The following is a 23,587-nucleotide window of genomic DNA, read 5'->3' as shown; positions in this document are numbered from 1 at the left end:
TGGATTCTTTGTTATTGAATCACTGTAACATTTATATTCATGGTTGACCAAACCATCCTTGAGTGATCCCAATCAACTAAGAGGTGTTGTAAAGTTTCAATCGTTTGTGAACATCTAAGACAGAGTGAATCTATTGAAGGATTATATCTACTTAGAATTTGCCTCGTCGGGAGAATTCCTTTAAGGAACTTCCAAATAAATAGTTTCACTTTGTGTGGTGCCTATGATTTCCATAATGTTTTCTAGTTGATTGTAGCAGATTGTGTAGGATTCTGGTTTAAGTTTGATAAAGCATTGTATGCCGACTTTACCGAAAATTCACCATTCCTACTAGGTTCCTAAATGAGCCTATCATTTCCTTTCTGCACTAAATTCATTTGTAGAGTTAATTGTGCCGTATCATCTGGAAAAAGGTTCTCAATTAATTGAGAATTCCATCTTCTAGGATTATCTAATATCGGGTCAGCAACAAAAACAATCCTAGAAGGCTCTCCAAAAGAATCCCTAGGTGTAGGTGGAGTATCTAGACCAGTTATCCATTTATCATACCATACCAAAATTTTCTTCCCATTTCGAACATCCCAACGATGAAATCTTCTCACAAAATGGAGGCCATCCTGTATACCTTTCTAAATCCATGAAGAATTGTAAGGGTTATCTTGTAAATGTAGGAAGCTACAATAGGGAGAATATTTTGCTTTCATAATTTGAACCCAAGTTTTATCCTCCTCTGTGCATAATCTCCATGCAAGCTTAATGATTAAAGCCATATTAAACTGCTCAAGGTTTCTAAAGGAAAGTCCTCCTTCCTCCTTAACAGTGTATAAAGAATTCCATGCAATAAGATTTAATCCTCTGTTGGTTTTGTGTCCCCACCAAAACATTCTCTGAGATGTATCCAGTTTTTTAATCAGCTTATTTGGAATTTTGAAGTGGCTCATATAATGAGTTGGAATGGAATTTAAGATGACTTAACTAAGATGGACCTTGCAGCTTGGTTAAAAGTTTTTGCACACAAACCTTGAAACCTGTTTTCATATGAGGTTTGAATAGCACTGAAAGATTGATTTTTCGATTTACCTAACTGTATCGGTAAACCTAGATTCTTATCAGTAGTGCAAAGATGTTTGACCCCCAATTTCTGAGTAATAGTCATCTTATCACTATGAGAAAGATCTCTTGTAACATAAGCTGATGATTTTGAGAAATTTATCAGTTGTCCAGAGACATTACCGAAGTTCAACAAAATCCGCTTAACTTGTTCTATGGTGTTATTATCTCCCTGAAAGAAAAAAAAGAATGCAGTCATCTGCAAACAGTAAGTGGTTTATAGATAATGAATTCTTGACCACTTGAATACCAGCTAGAAACTTTTGATTTTCAGCCTTCACTAAAGATCTTGATAGATACTCCATAGTTATTATGAATAGATAGGGGGATAATGGATCCCCTTGCCTCAGGCCACGATATGGAATGTAAGGACTGGAGTTACTACCATTTAAACGTATAGAGACAGATGTTGTCAAGATACATTGATAATGATAGAGTACCATTATTCACAGAAACCTAAAGAAGACAACATTTTAATAGCAAAATCCTATTCAACCCTATCAAAGGCCTTTGACATGTCTAATTTAAGTGCCACTAGCCCTTGCTTCTTTTTCGATTTCTTAATGGAATGTATCAAAGCAGCCTGAGTTGGAGAAATTATCTTTTCCATCAGAGGCTTCATTCTTGTTACGATTAACTTGGAAATTATTTTATATGTAGTATTACACAGACCAATTGGCCTGTAATCACTTGGTGTTGATGGGTGCTTAGTTTCTGGGATCAGGCAGGTCACAGTTTGGTTAATAGAAGGAGGCATAGTTCTGCTGGTAAAGAATTGATGTACCAGTTCCAAAATATGTTTTCTAACCGTTTCCCATTGGGCCAAGAAAAACCCAGCCTGAAAGCCATCAGGCCCAGGAGAATTCCAACTCGGCATACTCCTTAAAACACTGAAAACTTCCTCTTATGTCGGCATCGCAATTGATGCACTGTTTTCTTGATTGGTAATGATTGTGTTAATAATATCAAAGGTATTTTCTGAGAAAACAGGGTTAGTTGTTGTAGTTATAGAAGAGAAATGTTTTGTATGGAGGTTTTGGAGGTCATTGTGGGAATGCAACCAGGCTCCATTCTCATCTCTCAAAGCAGAGATGCGGTTTCCAGATTTCCTTCTGTTTGCAAGAGTGTGAAAATACGCTGTGTTATTATCATCATCTTTTATCCAATTATCTCCGGACTTTTGGTGCCAGAAGTCAGCCTCAACTTTCCTCCAGTGATTCAACCTTAAGATAGTGTGATGTATCTTCTGAGATATGTCTTCACTATATGGTTGAGCTTGGATAAAATCAAGTTGGTATTTCAAGTGCCTAACATGAAAATTTATCCTTCCAAAAAATTCTTTGTTCCATTTAGACAGTTTACGTCTAGTTTGAGAGAGTTTTTGGGTAAGATCCAGATTATTTGATAGTTTCCATGCATTTGATGTTATGCCAGACACATTTGAATCCTTGAGCCAGCATCTATAAAATTTCCACACATTTCTAGGTTTAACAGAAATCGAATCGGTAAGTAACAACAGTGGACAATGATCAGAACCTAGGAAATAAAGATTAATAACTTTTGAATCTGGGTAATCCCTAATACAATTCAAGTTATGCAAGGCTAAGTCAATGCGTGCTCTTTTGTAACCTTTACCATTAACTCTATTTTTCCATGTGTGTTTGGATCCCGTAAAGCCCATATCCATCAGCCCTGCACTATCTATTATATGGCATATCCAATTACCCAGGGTATCTACACTAGTTGAAGCATCTTCCTGAGAAATATGTACATTGAGATCTCCTAGAATCACCCAAGATTGAAAAACATTTTCACTGAGATCTTTTAAAAAATCCCATTGTTGTTTTTTCATATCAGTTTGATTTGATCCGTAGACACATGAGAGCAGCCATTCTTGTTTTGGAGAGTCTGATGTAATCATAACATGTATCATGTTATCTTTACTACATATGATATCACAAGGAAACCCATATTTCCAAAGCAAAATCAACTCTCTAGACAAGCTAATAGAACTAACAAAATGTGAGTTTGAGTAATTTAGAAATTGTGTTAAAAATTTTGCTCTATTTTCCCCACATTTTGTTTCCATAAGGAATATGATATCAGGGTCTTGTACTCTAGTAATATCCATAAGATGCTCCCTAGTTTCTTTCCTAGCTAAACCTTGGACATTCCAAGACACTATCTTCATTGTAAAAGTAATTAAAGACCAATGAGATGATTCAGGATGAAAATTTAAAAAAAAGTGACAGTGATAGAGATAATTAAAAGATAGAACTCGAACTTGATTAAAAGCACTTGGTAAGTAAAAGAATCGAAAGGGAAGTACCTGTCCATCAGTGCATGAAGCTACTGCTCTACGTCTCTTGGAGTGGTTTTGCTCTGAAACGGTTCCATGGAGTGGTGGATGTGAATTAGGAGATGGAGGGAATTCATCCAGACTAACACGTTCATTACCAGAGCCTTCAACATTATAGCTAGATGAGTGATAGTTAGATAAGTTTTCATCAATTTGATTCACAAGGTCATGAAGTGGTTCCTTATAAAGGTTTTCTGGAAAACATGAAGCTGGATCTAAATTGCTAAGATTTTAGTCATCCAGTGATACATCAAAAACCCCCAAAGCCATATAAGATTTAAGAATCTCCAAATTAGTCCTGTATCCAACACCATGACCCATAGAGGAATTAAATGTTCTCAGGTTCAGGTCCACTCACTTTCAGATATGGTTCCTAGAATATTATTGTTTTCAAGATTGTGGTCCAAATTTGTGTAAGAAAACTTGGTATTACTGGGACCACCATCTTCAAGTCTTATTCTTTTACCCTGTCTATGACTCAATTGACCTGTCTGTTTGTTATTATTAGTAAAAACCTCTATCATACCTTGAGAGTTGCATCCAACAACTGTTACTGGATGAGAAGATGACAAAGGAATATTTCTGATACTGTTGTCCGCATCCTATTCTTTTAGAGTGACTGCATCTCTAGATATATCCACATTAAATTACGGCGGGAGATTGTTTTTTGGATTTGCATGCATGCTTGAAGAACCAACTACCATGGTCTGATCACCCATTACCTGAACAGAATCCCCTTGGTCATTATTGGAGAGTTGATCCAATGGTTCCACCGATACTTATTTTTTTGATCTGTTGTCCTTGTTAGTCCATGATGGTGGATCAAGGATTGATGCAGAAGAAAGATATCCTCTTTGTTGATAAAGTAAGAAGGATGCAATTGTTTCACACTCCATCTCTTTGTGATCAATTGTATAACAATATCCACAAAGATTGAAAGGCTGCTTCTGATAAAATAATCGGATCCACACTTCTTCTCCTGCTGCATTTTTAATCCAAAAACCCCTCCTAAGTGGATCACGGACATCTAATAAAACAAGTGCTTTTTGAACTTTTCCTTTTGGGACGACACAATCCGGTGGATCAAGTTCTCTCACCTCACCCATTGCAGAAACTATACCTTTCACAATGTTGGGGTATGCAAAACCTGGCTGCATGTTGTATATACGAAGCCACAAGAGTACTTTAGTTAAATCCACTAGACTTTTTGGAATCTTTGGGTTCCAAGGCTCCAGTACAAACAAATCACCTTCTAGAAACCAAGGCTTGAACTTGATAACAATATCATATTCATCTGCAATATGAAACTTTATCAGGTAGCAGTCATTTTCTTCTTTTTTGATAAAGATGTCTTTCCTTTTTGGACAAAGCTTTTTCAATTCTTTATCAAGTTCACTAATAGTGTATACTTTTGAACTGTAAACCTTTCCTAGTAGACTAAACTTAAACTGCACTGCTCCCTGTAAAAGATCTTCTGTTGAAATCTCAGGTTCCCTTAAAGCCCTCAATCTATCAGTTATCGAAGTACCTTCCATCTTATTTTGGACTTGAGCTATTTCTGTGTCCATTGAAAGAGAACAGCAGAAATAAGAAAAGAATTGGGAGGAGACAACGAGGTGAAGAGTTAGAATAAATAAACCATTGCCTCTTTTTCCAACTGTGAATGTATTATACTTGGAACGAAAGCTCTTAACACTCCATAAATAAAACTTGAAGATAATTAGAAAGCTGCAAACGTGTTTCGAGACCCTAAAGGAGACCCACGAGTAGATAATACCAAAGATAATTAAGACAACATGCAGATTTTTTAACCAAAGGGGTATTAATTGAAAGAACGCCTGGCTTGAGTTGATCAAAAGGTGGGCCATACGAACCGCGAGTGATGTGCTTGTATGAAAATTAGGCAAAACCACTCCAATTTTCAAGCAACTCTTTCGCATCGATACCAGTACTAGAAAGTGACAATTAAATCCATTAGAGATAGAATTAATAATGATAGGGAGAATAAAAAATATTAATTATGACATATAGAAGGAAAGAAAAGTGATCAAAAGCTGGAAATTCGAGTTTGATGAAGACGAGTCACGCCGATTCATTTACTGAGTAGTCCCCGATTCGTTTAAGTGTGTATAAAGATACACCTCTGAGCGTCAGATCGTGTTTTTCGCTTTTCAAATAATACACATGAGAGCTGCTGGAATTCTTCTCCAAAGATGTTTACCAGGAGTAGAAATGCGGTGGCGATTCCATACAGTCATCATAAACCATGTTCCCATCTAATTACCTACCCTATAAATTGGGTCCCTAGACTGTACTTCCAGAAATTTTCCGCTAGACCCTATTCAGATCGAATAACTTAACTGAGAACCTTTGCAACCCTAGCTTAAATGAGCGTGCATGTTTGGTAGTTCTCGGGGCAGACAACCACATAGCATATCGGCTAATGAAGTTATGACCGCAACATGGCTACAAATAATTTTCTATGGAAAGCTGTACGTGTTATACACGCATTTATGGTCACACACGTGACTCATAACCGTGAAAAGTACGTTTTTCCCGGCCATTTTTCAAATTTAATTAGGTGCAAACTACTAGTAATATTTTAATCTACAAAATCAAATCTTAATGAGACATGAGATTTGATTGTGTAGGGCACGTTCTGAACCCGCAAATCTGAAATACAGCCATGAGGAAATCGTACATGTCAACCAAAACTGCTCTACTGTATTTTTTTAACAAACCTAATCTTTTGTTGGTGCAGTCGATGGATATGTGTATCTAATAATGGAGATACAGGATGATATCACAAATCACACAACTAGCAGACTTTATGATCTGTATTCAACTAGGGTGGGTGTACTCCTAGGTGGTTTCCCGCATACGAAGTGCCAAGTTTTTTATTAAGAGTGAAAAGAGAGATAAAACGGAGCAATACTAATTGGTCTCTTTACTCTGTTTTTGTTCCTGTTTTGTGAGTGTCTAAAATGAAAAGAGAAACAATGAGTGATTCTAAGACTGAAACACCTTTCGCTAAAGCTGGTTTCCTTAGTACATTATCCTTTTGGTGGTTAAATCCGTTGATAAGAAAAGGAAAACACAAACATCTTGAAGATGATGATATACCCAAGTTAAGAAATTCAGATAGAGCAAGCGCTTGTTACATGTCATTCATGCAACAACAACAGCAGCAACAACAACAATCAATTTTGTGGGCAATTATTCATTGTTATTGGAAAGAGATCGTCATATCGGGTTTATGCGCATTACTCAAGACCATCACTCTATCTTCTGGTCCATTGTTTCTGAGTGCTTTCATTAAAGTTGCAGACGGTAAAGAAGATTTTAAATATGAAGGTTATGTTTTAGCTACACTATTGTTGTTCTCCAAATTGTTAGAATCATTATCGCAACGGCAATGGTATTTTCGTAGTAGAATAACGGGTATTCGGGTAAGATTATTACTCTCAGCAGCTATCTATAAGAAGCAATTGAAACTTTCTAGTTCTGCAAAAACAGCGAATTCAGCGAGTGAGATAATTAGTTATGTCACGGTTGATGCATATAGAATTGGTGAGTTTCCTTACTGGTTCCATCAGATATGGGCACTGGTCCTCCAAATTTGTCTAAGCTTAGCGACTCTTGTTTATACTGTGGGTCTTGCGACGCTTGCGGCTTTATTTGTCATAGTATTTACTGTGTTAGTGAACATTCCTCTAGGGAAACTACATACTAAATATCAGAGAAAGCTTATGGGGGTACGAGATAGGAATGATATGTGAAGCTTTGATGAACATGAAAATCTTGAAGTTGTATGCTTTGGAAATTCATTTCAAAAATGTCATCGAAAAATTGAGAAGTGAGGAATACAAATGGTTGTCACGTATGCTGTGTCAGAAAGCTTTCAGCGGTTTATTCTTTTGGGCATCACCTATCATGGTGGCTGCTGCCACCTTTTGGGCTTGTTACTTTCTCAAGGTTCCTTTGAATCCTAGTAATGTGATCACGTTTATAGCAACGTTACGTATTGTGCAAGACCCTATTAGATTCATTCCTGATGCTATTGGAATTGTAATTCAAGCAAAAGTTTCATTTGAAAGGATCGAAACCTTTCTTGTAGCACCGGAATTGGAGAGTGAGAAGGTCAGGAACAAGGGAAGTAATAAAGAGCAACTTAAGCATTCCATATTTATCGAATCGGGTAATTTCTCATGGGAAGAGAGTCCTTTAAAATACACTTCGAGAAATACAAATTTAGAGGTTAAACCTGGTGACAAAATGGCTATATGTGGAGAGGTTGGCGCAGGTAAATCAACACTTCTAGCAGCAATTCTTGGGGAGGTGCCGAACATAAAAGGAAAGGCAAGTCCTTATCCCACGGGAACCTCATTTATTTCATTTTTTTATAACAATAAGTTCAAACCTTAAGGTGTCGAATTTCCAAATTCATTGCGTAGATTCAAGTTTATGGAATGTTTCTCAAACGGCATGGATACAGTCAGGAAGTATACAAGAAAATATTTTATTTGGGTGCACCTTGGATAAGAAAAGGTACCGAGACGTATTAGTAAAGTGTTCACTGCTTAAGGATCTTGAAATGCTACCTTATGGCGATCTCACTGAAATAGGAGAACGAGGAATTAACCTGAGTGGTGGTCAGAAGCAACGTATTCAACTAGCTCGCGCGCTTTATCAGGATGCTGATATATATCTCTTGGACGATCCATTCAGTGCCGTTGACGCCCATACTGCTACAAGCTTATTTAATGTACGGGAGATCATAAATCTCTTTCTGCTGCAAATTATTTTGCTCGTTCTGTATTTTTATCCTCTTGATGATTGCTAAATTGATTTCCGCAGGAATGTGTTATGGGAGCTCTTTCAGGAAAGACGGTGTTACTTGTGACTCACCAAGTTGATTTTCTTCCTGCATTCGATTGTATTCTGGTCAGTTCGAAACTAAAATCCCATGAAACTGCTACCTAGTTTATGAACCTTTTCTTAGTATAAACTAGATCACAATAATGAATCTTACGTCTTTCTTCGCTATATGACTGAAAGTTTGTTGAATTCTACCGTCTTATTTGCTTGATAGCTGTTGTCAGACGGGGAGATGCATGAACATGCATCTCCATACAATGCGCTACTAGCCTCAAGTTCTGTATTTTATGACCTTTTCAATGCACATAAAGATACAACTGGATGTGAAACGCTCACGAAGGTTGATTACCCCCAAAGAAATGGAGTTTCTGCTACAGATGCCGGTAACATTTATAGAGACAAGGAGATTCAAGATCCTGCAGGACATCAGTTGATTAAGAAAGAAGAAAAAGAAACTGGAAACACCGGCTGGAAGCCGTACCTGCAATATCTGCATCAAAAGAAAGGCTTCTTTTACTTATCTTTAGCAACTCTTCCACAGCTCTTTTTTTTTGGTGGCCAAATACTACAAAACTATTGGATGGCTTCTAACCTTCAGAACTCTGGTGTCAGCAAATTGCGGCTAGTAGTAGTGTACTTGGCAATTGGATGCATCTCGATATTCTTTTTACTTGTTAGAAGTCTTTTCGTGGTCCCTTTGACAATGCATTCATCGAAGTCTTTATTCTCTCAATTACTGGACTCTCTTTTCCGTGCACCAATTTCTTTTTATGAGTCGACTCCTCTGGGAAGATTACTAAGCCGGGTAAGTGTACTCAGTACTTGTTATAGCAGTAAATGAATAATAGATTTTTTATTCAGAATTGACCAAGGCTAACATTTCTTTTGTAGGTCTCCTCGGATCTAAGTATAGTAGATATCGATCTCGCATACAACCTCATATTTGTTATCATGATTACTGTTAATACTTACATTACTCTTGGAGTACTGATTGTCATTACCTGGCAACTCGTGTTTGTTTGCATACCGATGGTACTCTCGGTGATATACTTACAGGTAAAGTACAAAGGTTTTTATTACTACTTGTAGTATTTGTACATTCGTCCTCTTTGAATAAAATTCTCTCTTCTGATCAAAAGGGTGAAGTACAAAGGTTTTCTTCCTAAGTAATCCTGTAAGGAATAAATGGATGATTTGAAAATGTACTTCTACTCAACAGCGATATTATTCCGCTTCTGCAAAGGAGTTCACGCGAATCAGTGGAACAACCAATTCGATGGTAGCAAATCATCTTGGGGAGTCCATAGCAGGAGCAATGACAATTAGAGCTTTTCAAAACGAAGAGCGATTCTTTCTTCGAAATCTCGAGCTCATTGAAAAAAATGCTAGCCCTTCTTTTTACATTTATTCTGCAAATGAGTGGTTCATTCAACGTTTGGAAACACTATCGGTCATTGTTCTTTGTTCCTCAGCCCTACTACTGGTTTTGCTTCCTCGGGGAACTTTTAGTTCAGGTAAGAATATAATGAAACTCTATCAATCATGTTCCTTTGGATTGACCAAACGGAATTTATGATTACCAACTTTATGATATGGCAGGGGTCGTTGGAATGGCGTTGTCATATGGTCTCTCATTGAATATGTCTCTTGTATTCTCAACTCAAAACCAGTGTACATTAGCAAATAACATCATTTCACTGGAAAGGCTAAGCCAGTACATGAACATTCCTGGTGAAGCTCCAGAAGTCATAGAAGGAAATCGGCCAGTACCAAGTTGGCCTTCTGTGGGAAGAGTTGAGCTGCAAAATTTAAAGGTAAACTATGCCAAGTTTGTATATAACTGTGCTAGAGTCTTGTTTGAAGAAGATTAATATACTAAGATATTTGATGATTCGAACAGATACGTTATAGGGCTGATACTCCACTTGTTCTTCAAGGGATTACTTGCACATTTGAAGGAGGCCACAAGATTGGAATTGTTGGCAGAACTGGTAGTGGGAAGACAACTCTGATAAGTGCTTTCACTACAAGAAAACTTGGTTTGAGCAACCAAAATCTTAGCAAGAGCCCAAAATTTTGGTCGCTTTAACAGTCAAGCAACCAAAATTCCGACTACCATAAGTTTTAGCGGTTGCTAACCTGTTACCGCTACTTACGTTAGTAGCTATTTACGTCAAGCGACCACAGACTAGCAAGTCAAAATAAATTTTGGTCGGTCAAACCTGTCTCAGCAACCAAGTTTAGAATCACCAAATCAGAAGAGATCACGAGCATGTAGCTAGCTTAGCTCATTGGTTGGACAGTTTACTAATCATCCTGCATAAGGGTTCGAAAAAAACAATGAATTTAATCCAATAGATATACACCCAATCGTAATTCAAATTCTCCCCTAAACAATTGTTCGTGTCAAGTTACACTTAATCCAACTTACAGCTGAATTCAATCGACACTTATGTTCAAAATCCGAGAAACACTAATAAAAACTCAAAATTCACACTTGTACAAGTCATTTATTCTATCACTCAACACACTGCCAGATTTGTGTAGATAATGACTTGCTTGCAAGCATTATTGCTTCTCCCCACTTTCTTCTCCTCCAACAGCTTTTTGTAGCTCCGTTTGAAACTGCTCATATTAATGCAAAACAGAACGACAAGGGTCATTACGCATACATCAAGTTAAAATATGAAAATAAATAAATAACAGAAGCAGAAATAAGAACTAGAAGAGAGTGACAGACCTCAAGTTGGTCGGAAGGCTTTTTTTAAGCTCTCGCTGCAATTGAATTACTTCTGATTCAGGTCCAGACCTTTAAGCAGAAATGAATACTAGTTATGCCTTGTGAGTATATACAGATTATGCAAGATGGTGACTATAGCAAGATTCGTAAAATGGGTATGCGCATATACTAGTGACAAGCAAGGTGCTGAGAAGACCGCAGGTTTTGCCAATCAAGAAAGAAAATAAAAAGAAAAAAAATGTCGGTCTGCAGAAATGATCTAGCAGAACCAATCTTCGAACTTTTGTAAAGACCCGACATTAGATTCATGGTTCACGGCAACTAGGTGAATACATAACACTTATGATTTAACTCCTTGTCTTGTTAAATAGGTTGTATTTTAAAGATGAATCAATATGAGTATTTGCCCTGAACTGAAGTTACACATGTTCTTATGAGTTCCCCGTTAGTCACCAAATTGATATTCCTGAATAACTAACCAAACAATCATTATGCAAGGTTAAAAGATATATGCATGACTTACTTCTTTGATGGCTTGATTTGTTTTTCAGGTGTTGCGTTCGTGTTTGTAAACTCTGAAATGAAGGACCTTTTATCTGCAGAATTATAAGAAAGCAGTGACTACTCATGAGGGACAAACTATGATAAAAAAAAACATAAAGGGGAATTGCCTAAGTAAATGTCAAGATAGGTGTAAAATTATCATGGCTATTGCTTCGAATGGCACAGGTCACATCAGCTTACATAGTACATGTACAAAGAAAGTACAAACTGATATACCTATATAAGAATTTGTACAATTCAATTGTATACTCTGAAGCACTCTAAATGGACATTTGTACACATCTCAAAGGTAGGACTTACATGGATATTGACTGAGATGAACCTAGCAGGTAATGCATGTGTAACTCAAACCCGTAAAACAGAAGTTTTCTTACCGTTCCAATGGAGGGCTTCTCCTTGATATCCTCTGTTAGAAGTAACCCACCAGCAGTTTCCTTCTCGGCCTCCTCAACCTGAACACGGTCATGTGTAAGAACCACTATTAAATAGGCAATCACTCAAATATGTAATCACAAATTATACTACAACCAAAATAATGCAACGAGTAACAATCTCAATCTAAAATATTGCCTGCTTAGGTAAAAGAAACCATGTTCACATGAACCCAATACTACTATGGTGCCTCATAGTGCAAGGTCCAACCATCCCCTGTAAAATTTACGTGCAATTGTTTTTCCAATTTATTACTCTCCCAAGACATTCTTTACTTATATCGACACCTTAAATTTCTCTAGATTTATGAAGAATCTGACTATGTAAAGTGGGAACAGACGTTAATTAACACGCGTTCTCTCAGGGGCTTAAAATCCTTGACATCTTAGGTCTCGAGAATACCAACAATGCCATCGTCATTCAATAAAAATGGCTTACTCCATTCAAGTCCACTTCAGTTCCGGCATATTTGGAGTAAATGATTTGAGCACCAGTCTACCAACAAATCAGCTTACAATTGTTAATGTCAATTCAAAACCATAGAGACACAGAAGATAAATACCCTTAGCTGAGTTAATCATTACCTTCACACTAACATCGACTTGGGCCTTTCCGACGGTCTTACCCTTCTCAATAGCAAGGATCTCACTTCCTTGTGGCTTAGTCTGAGCGTTAGAAGGCGACTGAATAGCACCTGTGGTCTTCTGCTCTGATGTCTTGGTTACAACAAGCACCTTGTCTACCAAGGGCTTGTGTCTCCCAACGGCTTGAGGGCAGTGTACAGTAAAAAAAATAGAGCAAGGTCAATTATAATAAAAAGATTCCAACTAGAAACAAGTGAGTAAAGGTAGGATCCCTGAAAAAACAGTTGACAGTCATGGTACTTCATTATCACATACAAATGAAGATGAACCGGCAACTGAATCCAATGGATTCGCATAGAAATGATATAGTTCACAAATGTTATCCCATACCTAAACAGGCTTCAAATAAACACATTGAGAAAAAAAATCTACCAAAGCATAATGCCTAATGGTGAGCATAAGAATGAGCCTTTTCTTTCACAAACCCTCTAATATCTCAATTATGACTCAAACAACATAAACGCTTGTCACTTGTCAGCATAATATTAGGCATCACAATCATCCTTCACTTTGACAAACTCTCTCGTATTGCAACAGAAAGCAAATCAGACTACTGTTACCCACATGGCTGCCTGACTGGAAAAACATAAGTCACATATTTGTTAAATAAAAATATCTTCTAATCAGAACCCAAAGCAGCGATTCATAAGACAATGACTAAGCAATCACAACCAAAAAATCAATACCCAAACGATTAAAATTCACAGGGATTTTAATTTGGGTAGTAACAAATTTGTAATACACAGAAAGCCCAATTTGTTAAGCTCAACTCCATCACTACCCACTTCTAAAAATCTCAAATTTCCCCTATTACATGAACAGACAATTCTAAAAACTCAACCCACATTTCAATTGAATGAAATCCCACTTTGAAGAAAATCAATTTTGTTCCTTAATTCAATGAAAGTCTATCTAAGAAAAGTAAAATAAACAAAGAAAACATCTAATAGAGAAAGATACAAGCCTGTATAAAAACTAAATAAAACGAGCACGCCCAAAGATATTTAAGTAAACAGATGAAATATCTAGCTTACTAAATCTTGATAAATTCTTGGTAAAAGAAACAATTTTCACTGAAAAAAATTGAATCAATCAATTGTCAACAGTAACCGGACAAAATCGAAGTAATAAATTGATTAAAACCCCAAAATTAAATGAACCGCTCAAGAAATCCAAAAATCAAACAAATCCCATACTGATAAAACCCTGGATCTGAACAATATATAGCATCAAAACTTTCTCAAGGGAATAAAAAGAGAACTCAGAACAAACCTAAAACTGTAACGGCCGCGTCATTCCCTTTCAATTTCTGAGAGAGAAACGAGGGATTCGAGTTCCTTTCAAACTGTGAACTAGAGATGTTACGGATTTGAGGTTTAATTCCGGAAACAAGTTTTAATTTTTGTTTTACTTCATAAGATATGTGATGGAATATTCTTACTTTAATGAAATAGATACAGAAAAGGCATTATCATGAAAGATAATATCCGATATCCGTTAAAGAATGCATATGCAGATTTTTTAAATTTTATTTGAATAATATATTTAGTTGTTAACTTGGTAATTTATGAAGACGTAGAAATAAAAATATTATGGAAGAACAAAAACATAACTAGTTTTAAGTCACCGGATTATTTGTTGCACATATTTCGGTAAGGCTAACTTGGTCATTTTCACAATTACCTGAATGTTTGTTGTGCCTTTTCTGGCAAGGGTGATTTGGTCATTTTTAAAGTAACCGATTATTTGTTGCACATATCTCGCAAGGGTAATTTGGTCATTTTTGAAAATGTATGATTATTTGTTTCACATTTTTCGGCAAGGGTGATTTGATCATTTTCACAATCATCGAACTATTTATTGCACATATTCCGGCAAGTGTAATTTGGCCATTTTCGAAGTCACCGAATTATTTGTTGTGTCCAACAAGGGTATAACAGTCAATTTTAAATAAATGACTGGCAAAGGGTAAAATGATCATTCTATAGATATTCCTTGGGAATTATGATGGAGACAGGCTCAAATTCGACGAATGAGGAGGGATTGATTCGATCCGATCGATCTAGAAAGAGTTTATCCGGCCAGGCGTGGCGTGACCTGTTCCTCATGGGAATTTCCAATGGAATTACGGTTTTCATTAACCATACAAAACCCAAGGAATCAAAGAAAAACCAAGTGAGCTCGAGTGATATATTGGATAGAAATTAGTAGATAATAAGTGAAATTGACCAAAGTCAACTAAAATTAAGTTAAAATTATAGATAACTGGAAAAAACGATGAAAAACGATTGAAAATGACCGATGCGACCAAAATTGGAAAGATAGACGAGTAACAATGAAAATCAAGTGAGGTCGAGTTTTATTTGATAAGATTAGTATATAAAAAATGAAATTGACTAAGGTTGATGGATATTCGGTTAAGATGATGGATAACAAGAGAAAACGATAGAATTTGAGAGAAATTGAGTGAGACGACCGACATACGAAAAAATTGACGGGTAACAAACTAAACTAAGTAAACCAGATGGAAATCCGGACTGAATTAATAGGTAAATACGAGTTCACATTGTAGTGAGCTGGAAGAAATTGGAAAAACAACCTTTTTAAATTGAGGCGATTGCGTCAAATTAAACAAGTGTAATCAGAATTCGATACTTCAATTGTAAATCTAAAATTTGATAGTTGAACTTAAGGAATTCAGATAAAACTTAAGGTATATGAATCTTAATTTGTAAATAAAATTTTGAGTTTCAATTTCTCTGCACAAAGTTTGTGACGTCAGAAGGTTGTTTTTCATCCTATATAAGGCGGTCGGCCGAAAATCATTAGGATTCTTTATAGGAAATTTGGACGGTGAATAATGCATAGTCATATGAATATACAATGTAATTTTTTGGGCAGCGGATATTTAATTTCGGGTTTTCATACGGATTAAGCGGATAAAATTGAGACCGAAGAAATAGAACTAAGCGCACAAAATTGACCGATATCGAGTCTTTCATAAGTTTCTGAGAAAAATTCTCCGAAACCTTAAACAAATCATTTTTTGGCAACTTCGAGAAAGAAAGTGGCTCCGAGTTCGAAACCTGGGAGGGAGTGGACTACTATAAGTCGGAAACTTTGTAAGAACGATGAATCCACCCATTTACAAGTAAGATTCCATCGAAAAATTCTCTGAAACCTTAAACAAACCATTTTATGGCAACTTCGAGAAAGAAAGTGGCTCCGAGTTCGAAACCTGGGAGGGAGTGGACTACTATAAGTCAGAAACTTTGTAAGAACGGTGAATTCACCCATTTACAAGTAAGATTCCATCGAAAAATTAGATGAAACCTTAAACAAACCATTTTCTGGTAACTTCGAGAAATAAACTCGCTCTGAGATATAATTCATTCCGCTAGTACTCGATTTCTCACCAGCATTGCTAAATCATGCTTATCTTGACTAATTATCCATGAACTCACTCCAAGTTAACTCAGTTTTACTGGTTGCTCGCCTGATTCCATCTAATCCATTCCACTAGTGCTCAGTTTCCCACCAACATTTCTAAATCATGCTTATCGACTAATTATCCACGAACTCACTTTTACTAGTTTGTTTGTCGTTATACAGAATTTGAAGTTCAAATCGATGCTGAGCTTCATATTTATCGATTTCGATGATGTGTCATGCTAAGTTTGAAGTCAGAATCCTCTCATAGCTTCGTGGTTCATAGATTGTATGCCATTATACCGAATTTGAAGTTAGAATTGACATCGAGCTTCATAATTATCGATTTTGATGATGTATCATCCTATGCTTGAAGTCAGAACCCTCTCAGAGCTTCTTGGTTCATAGTTTGTAAGTCGTTATACCGAATTAGAAGTTCGAATAGACACTGAGCTTCATATTTATCAATTTCGATGATGCATCGTGATAAATTTGAAGTCAGAATCCTCTCGGAGCTTCTTGGTTCATAGTTTGTATGTTGTTATACCACATTTGAATTTCGAATCAACACAAAGCTTCATATTTATCGATTTCGATGATGTATCATGCTAAGTTTGAAGTCAAAACCCCCCGGAGCTTCTTGGTTCACAGTTTTTATGTTGTTATACCAATTTGAAGTTCCAATCAACATTGAGCTTCATATTTTTAAATTTTGATGATGTATCCAGCCAAGTTTGAAGTCAGAAACATCCTGAATTTTGTGGTCCATCTCTAGTAATCTTATAACCTGAGCTTACCAGTGTGAACCAAAGCTACTTCATTACCTGTATGACTTGTCAAAATTACTTCATGACCTATGTGACTAGTCGAAATTCAAACCGGAAGCACTAAGAGAAAGCACAAAAACACAAAGAGAAAGCACAAAGAAACACACCAATTATCGAATTCATTTTTCATTTTCCCGATTCATTCTTATACATTTTTTGGATTTTTTTTATATCAGAACGTCGATAACAATGTCCTAAATTTATTAATATTTTTTTTGGATTTTTTTTCATGTCGAAGATTGATAATTAAAACGAAAATATGAGTTCGTATTAACACAAAGAGAAAGCACAAATAAAACACACTTTCCTTGATCCGTATGACACTCTTAACATAAATATATATCGTCCAAATATTTTCATAATCCGTATGACCCCATCCTACCACATCTTAGCCGTTCAAATTCTTTTAGATAAAAAGATTTTTTTTTCTCTCACTTATCTTCATTCACTCACTTTTCTCTCGTCTCTCATCTTCCCCTCCCTCAGAAAAAAAAAACCCTAACTCCAATTCTACATCTGAACAAACGAAACCAAATCTCACATCGATTAATTGATGATGAATGGATTGGAAATGAAGATTGAGATGCAGTCGCAGATATCGGTAGATAGGTGAAGAAATTCTTAGGTTCTAGTGAACACCCTAAATCTATCTCTCTGCCTCCTTTCTCTATCCCATCTCCATTTCCTCTTCTCCTGCATCTTTTGCTAAACTAGATCCCATTTCTCACACTAACAACTCACCCACCTACATGTCTTTCTCTCTCTTTCAACCCAACCAGTAATACGAAATCACTCTTTTTAACTCTCTTCAAACTTCAGTATCATCAAGAAAGTATGATTCGTTGTTATTTCGATGTTTACTGAGATCCATCTTTATTTGTTGTTAAATAGTTAAACTTGTAACTGATTTTAACTCCAATGATGATCTGAGGATTTAGAATTTTGAAGATTTTTTTCCCTCCTTTTTCAGCTAAGGATTTGTTTTTTAGCTAGGGATTTGTTTTAAAATTGTTGATGGGTAATTCGTTTTTCGAGATTAGGTTGAAATTTTAGGGGTTTATTTGATTTTAATTGGTTTTGGTTTTTGATTGAGTTGAAATTAGGGATTTCTTGTATCTGATTTGGTTGTGAACTGTGGAAATTACAGCGAGAATGGTGATATGCTAGTGTTGTTGGTTTGATAATCAGATTGGATTGACAGTGTTGATGCTGGTGCTGTGGCTTTGTAATAAACGGGAAGGACCAGATGGGTAATTACAGATTTCAAGTTTTTGCCATTGAAATACAAGGAAGAATCTGTGGGTCGATCTGCTTGTGCTGGTACTGAATGTGAGAATACAGGAAGATTGAAAAGATATGGATTTGTAAGTATTTTTTTCATCTTCTGTTGTGGGTTTATGTTACTTATTCATAATCTTAATCAATACTGACACTTGTGATTGATTTTCTGGTTTTAGGTTACTTTTAGTGATCCTGAAGCTGTAACTAGGGCTTGTTTGGATCCAAGTCTTGTTATTGATGGTAGGAGAGCTAATTGCAATTTGGCTTCGCAACCGGCTTCAGCAATCTCCGCAACCAGTCGATATAATTCTTCAAGACCCTTGTTGTGATTTTTGTTTTTCTTAATTTTCAGTTTCAATTCCCTTGGAAATGACTTATTACCCTTGAGTTTGGGGATTTATTATTTTGTTTCTTGTACTGATTATGATTGTTTCTTTTTCATTCTTTTCTGTCTAGGATTAGGGATGAAATTGTTATTGCAGGAATGGGTGAATATGAATGACTGAATGTGTGTGTGTTCGATTATGATTTGTCCCATGATATTGCAAGAGACAGTGAACTGTGATCTGAGATGGAGTAATGGTGGTAATGGTCTCAAACAGTGACCATAAAGAGAGGTTGAGATTCAGAATTGGCAAGATGGAGCTGTGAATGGATTATGTAGATATGTGCAGTAAGTTGGAGATGCATCTGTTTCCTTTTATTTTGCATCTCATAAGCTGATGAGGTATCAAATTCAGGCATCTGTACAACGTAGAATCCGACAAAGTATTGCAGATGAGGTATCAATTTAGTAACTTTAGGATTTACAATTACCTAATATGCCAGATCGGGTTTGCTTTCATCTTAAATTTTCTTTTTGTTTTGGTTTCAGTTGTAGAAAAAGATGATGATGATGAATTTCAAGAGAAACTTTGTTCATGATTTTGGTAGGCCATGTAAGCTCTTTACCAAATTAGTAAACTTTTGTGCTATAAGCTCGTTAAACGGACCTGAAGCATTAACATTGTGTTTAATTTCTTTCAGGAGAATGAGCAGAGTGCCCTATTTGCTACGATGGTTTGCAGTTCTGCTACAAAGAGAATTATTACTGCAAAATACCATTCTTCAGATCAGCTTAACATTGGTCATATTGATGACAGTGGCATCTATACTAGACATTTATCCACTTTTGCCCTTAATGGTAATAAGATGCACTTGAACTAATCTTAAGATATTGTTGGTATGATGGCAATGTTTTCATTCTTCCTAAGACTTTGATTAGCAGATGTTGCAATATTTAACTTGAATCCGTTTGGAGATGGTCGCAAAAACTTTATCTTTTTAGGCAATAAAATGAAACTGCAAAGAAAAAATGAGATAGTGCAGATATAATAGACACATGCCTTTTCACTTGGTTAAGTTCTCTTCAACTTGTAACAGACTCACAGACATGCCACTTATTTGGGCACTGACTCTTACCCCTTAGAATTGTCTCATGCATATCTTCTAGGAGATTTAAATTTGTATAAGAATGATGGACGCACAAACTTTCAGTAACATTTTCAACCTGTTTGTATGATAACAAACTTTTGAGCAACTCGGGAAGATAGAATTATTGCGCGTAGTTTTCCATTTTCAGGATCCATTAATTCTTTTTTTCGTTGATGTTTTAAATGCCTGCATGCTTTTGTGTTGTCAAACTATGATTTGTTATGAACTATTTTTTGTTTCCAGATTTTGGGTTCTTTGATGATACATGGAAACCTAATTTAGGGTAGTATTTGATCAATTTATCTTTTGCTTTTTTACTCTAGTTACTGCATTTTGAATGAAAATTCTGCTTATTCTATTACTGTAGTTTTGTTTTGTTGTCTTTTCTTCATTTTCTTCATAGTAGGTACATAAGCTTGAATTTTGATTTAGTTGCTTGTTTTTACAACTTGTATGCAGAAAGAGATGAACCAGATCAGTGAGCAGGTTCGCCGAGGAGAAGTCAACTACACACCTGAGGAAATATATGCAATGGTTGTTGATCCACGTCGTATAGGGGCTAAGCGTACTCGTAAGTCAAAAGTTGCTGCCCGCTTCAGTTTAAATGAGAAAAATGAAGCACAAATGGTTGCTCTCCAAGAACAGTTGGACTCTGAAAAGAAGAAAGTTGCGAAGCAATACAAAGAAATCTCAAAGCTTCAAAAGAGGGAGCGTAATCTCAGAGAGTACTTGAATGATGTTTTGCAGACGCTTGGTTGTCAACCTGTGCCAGATGATTCAGAAGATGAGTCCCAAGATGAAGGTGAACATGAAGTTGATGATCGATTTACTTGGGATGATGTGCAAGAAGATGAAAATGGCTATGCTAGGGACGATGATGATTTGCAAGAAGATGAGAACAATTATGTTGGGGACGATGATGATTTGCAGGCAGATGGATGTGCTAATGATAATTAGGAGAATGAATTGTCAGGGGAGGATGAATAGGATGAATGTTGAATGTGCAGTTTTATGTTGGTGAACATACAGGTCCATTTCCTTCACTGGCTCCTTTTGTTACTTTTTTGTGTGGACCTGTATGGTTCTTGTTCTTTTCGGGGATGGTTTGCAAACAATTTGGTTAACTCGATGGTTTTTGTTTTTTTGTAACAAGTTAATTTGCTTGGGTGGGGATACTGATACCACATGTAATTAAGGAATGGTTTTAATTAATTGGAAGTGGATAATTATAATTATGAAATCTTAATTAGTAATTACCTTCAGTATTAATTTTTAAAGTTTTCGGATTTCTAAACCAGGAGTACAAAAATTTGGTTTAAGCAACCAAGTTCAGGCCATGTATAGGTATTTTAAATGCTCTTGGGTTGCTTGGTCTAGCTATGAAGCAATCAGAATTTATTTTAATTTCTCAATGGGTACTTGGTCTAGCTAAGAAGCGATCGGTATTTCACTCTCTAATTTTGGTTGGTCTATCTATGAAGCGATCGACGTTTCACTTGCTCAAGTATGGTTGGTCTAACTCTAAAACGATGGTTATTTTGCTTGTTCTAATCAGGTCGGTCTAGATATGAAGCGATGATTATTTTGCTTGCTCTAGGCGAGTCGGTCTAGCTATGTAGCGATGATTATTTTTCTTGCTCTAGGTGAGTCGGTCTAGCTATGAAGCAATGAACAAAGGAGACGCTACATGATAGTTGGTTGATTATTAAAGCAATTGCCTAGCTGCTCTAGACCTATAGAGATCCCACCTTTTGCAACTTAAGAGCGAGAGCCAAATTAAGTCGCTCTAAGGGTTAGAGCGATTCAATATGGGCTTTTCCAACCAAAACTGCCAGGTTGCTTAATCCAGTTTTTCTTGTAGTGTTTGTTTCGAATAGTAGAAGCATTCGAAGGGAAAATTGTCATAGACGGCATTGACATCTCAACAATTGGACTCCATGATCTAAGAATGCGGTTGGGGATTATACCTCAAGATCCCACTCTTTTTAAAGGAACTGTGAGATACAATTTGGATCCACTGTCTCAACATAGTGACCAGGAAATTTGGGAGGTATGTGCTTTTTTTATAGTACCTTGAAGAATTGCACATTTTACTGATCAGCTTTGTCGCTAGCTAATCTTCTGGTATTTCATAAATGTGTACAGGTTCTCGGGAAATGTCAGCTTCGAGATACTGTACAAGAGAAAAAAGAAGGTTTAAGTAGTCTAGGTACGCAATTGTTAGTACCATCATCAGCTCTCTCTTTTACTCTACCCCTTTCTCTTATATGTAACTTTTGATATATTACAGTTGAACAAGATGGTGGAAACTGGAGCTTGGGACAACGGAAACTATTTTGCTTGGGTCGAGCTCTTTTGAGGAGAAGTCAGATATTGGTGCTTGATGAAGCTACTGCTTCAATTTTCAATGCAACAGATTCTATACTTCAAAGAACCATACGCATCGAGTTTAAGAGTTGCACAGTTATCACAGTAGCTCATAGGATACCAACCGTGATGGATAGTACAATGGTGCTTGCGTTGAGTGATGGTGAGGTTTATATATACTGATATACATACTATTTTCATATTGGAAACCAGAAGCTTAGAATTCATTACAGTTCTTGTGTTATTATTCAGTAGTCTAACAAAAGTGTATTCTCTTAATATATGCAGGAAAGATAGTGGAATACGATGAACCAAAGAAATTGATGAACGAAGAGGGATTGTTATTTGGGGAACTTGTAAAGGAATACTGGTCACACATCAACTCTGCTGATACATAATTAAATGTTAGTTACCCGTCATAATAATTAGTTACTCATACAAACATCAGTGACTGTTGCTTTATGCTCTATGGGCGGGGGTTATTCCTCACTCTTTTGTATGTTGGTCCTTTAGGTAGAGGATATCAACCAACAGTTGCTATTGTTGCTTTATCTCACCTATTCTGCAGTTCAGCTAGGATTCGATTCCCATAGGGATCCCCTTGGCCTCTACTGTATAATATTCTTGCCTTCTTCAAGATTTTTTTTATGTTGTGTTATGACAAATAAAAAAAAAGAAAAAAACTGCTATAACAAATGGTTCAAGCTAGCACAATCAATCAAGATATGAAACAGAAAATGATATCAAACTAACAAGCACACATACATATACAAGGATTCTGGGGAGGAGCCAAGATCTCTAAAATGGGGGTGCAAAATTTTGCGTTGGGGTACAATTTTCATTTTTAGGGGGTGCAAAGAAGAAAAATTAGGCTGGTAGATAGTTGAGCTGAAACTGGGCCTAAATTAGGCTTTTGAGCCGGCTAGGACCTGAGAGTACAAGTGCACACTCTTATAATGGGCTTGCTCCGTCCCTGCAAGAACTTATAGTGGTTCGATCAAAATGATCTACGTCCACTTGAGAAGAGGACAAAATTATTTTCAATATGTATTAAACAAGATTCCAAGGGATCAATCAAACCACCCTTTTGAGCAGCAGTTCCAGTTTTGCCTCCCTCTCTTAGGCGCAATACTGTATGTTTTTGTCTCTTCCCTTAACCATTTTCCATATTTTTTGATAGGGGAACTTAGGCGCAGGCCCAGAATTTTTTTTCTTCTTACCGCCAGGCCCAGAATTACTTTTCCCTACAGTCACACCCAACATTATTTAAAATTATTAAAAACGTGCAGAGTTCCTCAATTATCCTCAGCGGTTCTGGGAAGTTTTATTAACTCCCAAAAACGGTCGGAACCATTTCTTTTCTCTTCTTCTCATTTTTTCTTCATCCGTTCTTCTCATTTTTTCTTCATCCGGTTTTCTATTCCTATTCCTCCATAAACACTGTAACGGATGATTGATTATTGAAGTTGATCAAACCCTAAAA

The 23,587-nt window shown here is 36.4% G+C and overlaps 2 pseudogenes; one reads left to right on the top strand and one right to left on the bottom strand.

Annotated features, from left to right (window-relative positions):
- Positions 1-6,468: 6,468 nt before the first annotated feature.
- Positions 6,469-22,502, top strand: LOC113341764 (annotated as a pseudogene).
- Positions 10,916-14,454, bottom strand: LOC113341806 (annotated as a pseudogene).
- Positions 22,503-23,587: the final 1,085 nt, after the last annotated feature.

This window comes from Papaver somniferum, unplaced genomic scaffold (assembly GCF_003573695.1).
Source record: "Papaver somniferum cultivar HN1 unplaced genomic scaffold, ASM357369v1 unplaced-scaffold_31, whole genome shotgun sequence".
NCBI lineage: Eukaryota > Viridiplantae > Streptophyta > Magnoliopsida > Ranunculales > Papaveraceae > Papaver > Papaver somniferum.
This window is presented reverse-complemented; position numbering and strand designations above follow the sequence as displayed.